This window comes from Limulus polyphemus, unplaced genomic scaffold, assembly GCF_000517525.1.
Source record: "Limulus polyphemus unplaced genomic scaffold, Limulus_polyphemus-2.1.2 Scaffold869, whole genome shotgun sequence".
NCBI lineage: Eukaryota > Metazoa > Arthropoda > Merostomata > Xiphosura > Limulidae > Limulus > Limulus polyphemus.
The window spans coordinates 271399-276734 of NW_013666479.1; positions in this window are offsets into that span (position 1 = coordinate 271399).

Here is a 5336-nt window from a genome sequence, read left to right on the forward strand (position 1 = left end):
CATGAAGTTGAGAAAAAAAGGATAATTAAAAAAGTTAATTTAAAGTGAAAAAGGAAGAAAATAAAAAACAAGAACATTGTTATTTTTTTACATAAACTTGTAAAGGCCAAATAAAGTTTGTTTTTTAATCTTCAGTTAAAAGTCATTAGAATAATTTATGAAATTAAATATTGAAGGAACCTCTGGCTTCATATCCTATTCAGCAAAAATACTAGGTACATGATCATTTGAAACATTATATAAAACATACATATATATAACATGCATTTCATAGCGATATTATATTAGTACTGTGTGATGGTGGTTTTTTTTGTGTGTGTGAAGTTGACCTTATTGAATTGTGTGTGTATATATATAGTGAAGTAGATGTTGTAACTTCATACTTGTATAGCAGAACAACTTAGTCTTCCAGCTTAACAATAGGTGTAATTTACTGAGTAAATAAAGAATCAGTATTATTAGTTTTCAAAAGTTTTTTGTAAATGTAGTTTGTTGTTTTTCTGAATAAAAAAAAAAGCCAAGCTATATTAAGTCAGACACAAAGATTACAATCAAAACAAAATGAGGACATTGTGCACAGAGTTTATACCATGTTTTTCTAAATGACATTACTGACAACTCTGCTACTATGAGGAAAATATTTCTGTAATGTTATCCTCTTCCCTGTAATGGAAAATAATTTCAACAGAAGTGTCATACATTTTTAGCCATATGTTTTGTATTGTATGTTAGGTATTGAGTTTAACTTAAACTTACTATAGCACTCTTATAACTTTGGTGTGTTATGATGCAAAGTTTTTAGTTCTATTAATTTTTCTTCATTTTACAAAAACATTTTACTGAAAATAAATAAATAGTTATTTCTGAAAACTAACAAATGTTAAGTAGGAAGTAGTAATTAATACGAGTTAGACTACTGAAGAGTTTACTTTCCTAATGTTATGTCTAATTGAATTTCGCTATGTATTTGTGTGATTGTATTAAATATTTAAATTTCATACAATAAGACTAAAGTGAAATATTTTTAATACTGTATCTTTTACGTATCATATTCTTATCTAAAGTATTAAAATTAAACATTCACTATTTGTGTGAGAGATGTTTTTATACTAAATCACTTTATGAATTAATACACATTTATTTAAATATTTGTATATTCGTAATTACAACCAAATTCCTTTGCTGATCTTCTATTTTCTGTTCTGATATGGAATTAAAGATAATAAAATCAAATTATTTTTATAACTGAAAAAAATGAATTACAAAATCACAATCTTTTGTTCCTTTTTTTTTTTTGACACAATTAAAGTTTATGTACGTATATGTTGGTCTCTAGTTGTCCCATTGCATTGTGATACTCATGGTGGGCAGAACACAGATAGCCAATTGTGTAGCTTTGTGCTTAACTAGGAACAAACAAGCATTGTGATACTTTAATTTTTTTTTCTGATATCAGTTTACAGTGTATCAAAATTATAGCAAATTAGTAACGGCAAATATAAGAAAAACAATATTTAAACCTTAGAATGAGTTTGGAAATTGACATGAAATTTACACAAAAATTAGATAAGAACCAACTAATATGTAAAATGTTCACAATATTTTGCACATTAGATACAGTAAGAACAAGACTTGACATGAATTATCCCCATTAAAGAATCTGGCCTTTTCAATCATACTTATTTCTCTATGTGTGTGGTGTGTTTCATGTTTTATCCAAAACAACTAAAAACAAATTTTTGGGTCACTTTAGGCTTGATAAAATTCATCTTCTTTACACTATCCATTGTTTAGATGTAAACGTTGCAAAATCATGATTTTTTTTCAATGACTTACAAGAAAAAAATTGATCTACTGTCAGTTGATTCCAGGTTTCAAAAACTAAACCGAGTGTTTGGTCTCTCCTAATAGGTCGTGTTCTTTCCATAAACGAACACTGCCTAGTTTTTGTAATAACATATCTCATTCTATAGCCATTGCTTTTGTAATTACATATCTCATTCCATAGCCATTGCTTTTGTAATTACATATCTCATTCCATAGCCATTGCTTTTGTAATTACATATCTCATTCCATAGCCATTGCTTTTGTAATTACATAACTCATTCTATAGCCATTGCTTTTGTAATTACATATCTCATTCCATAGCCATTGCTTTTGTAATTACATATCTCATTCCATAGCCATTGCTTTTGTAATTACATATCTCATTCTATAGCCATTGCTTTTGTAATTACGTATCTCATTCTATAGCCATTGCTTTTGTAATTACATATCTCATTCCATAGCCATTGCTTTTGTAATTACATATCTCATTCTATAGCCATTGCTTTTGTAATTACATATCTCATTCCACAGCCATTGCTTTTGTAATTACATATCTCATTCCATAGCCATTGCTTTTGCAGTATAATACGTGTTTATGGTGTATTATTGAATTTATGTATACTTAATTGTTTCCATTACAAAATTAAATCGTTAATCGTCTTGGAAAATTGAAGGTAAACTAGAAAGCCACACTGAGTGATAACTTGCTACTTCAAACCATTTTGTGATATTGCACTGTTGTGATAAACTTATTAATTGGGTCGTATTTTTATTTTGTACAATAATACCTCGACTTCAAGGCCGCAAACTACAAGTGAAACAGAAGAAAAAAGTATTTATTTAGCAGTCTGTAGTATGGAACTGACGGATATGGTTATAGTATCATTTGATAGCTTTTGTCATGAACGTTTTAACTTTACCGCAATTTCATGCGGAAATACGAGATTTGAGGTAAAACCTTCACTCTTTGCATATCGGTCTGTGAAAAAGAGCCGACTAATAACATTGATGACCATGATAGTTTCTGGATCAGAACATTATTTTCCTCTGATCGGATAGAGCCTGATTTGAGGATCCAAAATCAATTTGTTTTTCGTAGTTTAAATATAGTTTTTATATTTACATGTGTGTGAAACTGAGTCGTAAAATCTTTACTCACTAAAGAAATGAATCAAACAAATGTCATATGAATTATCAGTGTAATGAGGATTCTACGTGGCCCGACAACAAAATTGCACCATTGAATTTCAAATATATATACATATATATTTTATATATGACTTTACTGCATTGTAAACTAAGGTAGACTTAAAAGATTTAATCAGGGTTTTCAATGATTTGTTTGATAACTATACCCAAATTTAAACTTACCAGATTTCAATGTAAAAATATATACTCCATTTCTGACTTTATAATAGCTATATTATTTTTAACGAACAACTATATAAGCAAATACCGTGGGTATTCCAATGGGAAAGAACTTCTCTTCAAAATATGGCCAACCTGTATCTGTTCTTTTATGAAAACTTATTTATGAAGCAGACCTTAAATCCTAACTTATACATTAACACTTTCAGTTGCATAGATGATTTAACAGTCCCGTGTTATACTTTAATAAATCTTTAGGAGAAAGGGAGGAGGTTGAGAGTTAGAACTATATAAGAACTTTTAAGGTAGGGTGCATAGTTCTATTTAATATCTTTTTTGTACGGGTGGAGGTTGGGAGTTTAATTAGTAGAAATATTAGGGTGTTTTTTTTTTGTTTTTTTCATTTCATTTCTACTTTAAGAATTTTAAGGGTAGCTGCATTCCCACAACTGGCTATAGACAGTAGAAACTGAGACGTTGTGAGTGTAAGCACTCAGCTTCGTACCCTTATTTGACTGATGTTTTTTTTTTTTGAATGATTTTCCATGACGGCTGACCAGACTGACATCGGCGTTTGGATATTATCTTATAGATGGAATATCCCCAACGCATTTGGGTGCTATTACCACAGACATTATTCGTTATGATAATAAGTTGACAACCAGGACCGATAACGGTATTGCGATATATATATATATATATATAGAGAGAGAGAGAGAGAGAAAATAAACTGGTTGTCATCTTTCCACACTTTTTAACCGTCAGAACTGAAATGTCATTAAATAATATCTAACTTTAGGACAAATAGTTTTGAAACTCAAAATATAATATTGTAGCATGGTTTGAACGAAAACAATGTTTGTGAATTTCTATTAATTTGTCTGTGCATAATTGAACACTCATAGCCCCTGGGAAAAAAACTCGAAATAGTTTTGAATGAAGTAGCGCCAGTTTGAATCTTTTAATTTCAATACAACTGCAGTTTTATCAAGTTTAGACAAGTAATATTTCAACCTCGGTTATCACGGTGTTATGTAAATTGCCCATATTTCAACTCTCTCTCTTTTTCAACTGTATAAGCCAACTTGGCTTACGGTTCAGCGAGGAATCACGTAGAGATCGGAACAAAGTGATAAAAGCTTCGTTTGATGGTATGCTTCTAGCCAAAAAATGTTTGTGAACAACTTCCGCCACAGTTGTCTCTCCCCTTTCTTTCTTTTTGTGTTAAAAATTGCGAAAAGATTGCTTTTCATTTTATATTTCATATGAGTTATGGTCTTGCAGTATGACGGGAATTTTTTTGTGGGGAGGGCAAGATCAGGTTGATAATTGCTCTTTTTTCTTGTCGGCAAGTGATAACATACCGGACGATGGATATGAGGGTCCGTGGTTCGTTCCTCGTTACCGCACTGTGGAGCCAAAGATGTGTTATAAGAGTGATGGCCAAATCCCACTTTTCGATATGACAAGAAATGGCGGTGGGTGGTTTTAACCAGCTGTCTATTTATCACTTCAGAAGTAAAGATGACTAGTGTAACTTTGCGAGATATTCAACAAACAAATCGTTTTCTGATGTTACTGAGTAATGAACAATTTTATTTACAATACTTATCCCTTTTTGTTTTTACCCTTTGGTAAGAATGACAGCTTATAATGCTAAAAATCGGGCTTCGATGCACAGATTGACTAGTTTTTAGTTTTGGGCTTGACAGCAAAAAGTATGCTGATTTTTAAATGATTTTGTTTTGTTTTGAAAGCTGTTTTAAACTCAAGATCGTTACAAAATTTTTTAAGTCTTGTATATTAATTATTTATTTTAATTATAGTTAAATATACTATACCATTTGATTAACAACAACAGTGTAACAATCAAAATGTTTGAAAAAACATTGGAATTCAAAGTCATTGTGGGATATTAGGCTTAAAGTTTAATTAACAACGATACCACACACACAGATAGATATAAACAACTAGTAGTTGATACTACATTAAAAATTGTTTTACGATTAACAATTTGGTAGAAAAAAGTCCAATAGACTATAATGCCAACAAAAACTCAGCCACCACAAACTTACCGTCAATGATTAAAATTAAATTCCATTTCATACTTACCAAGCAATGCTTCTGGATCTGAATTCGGA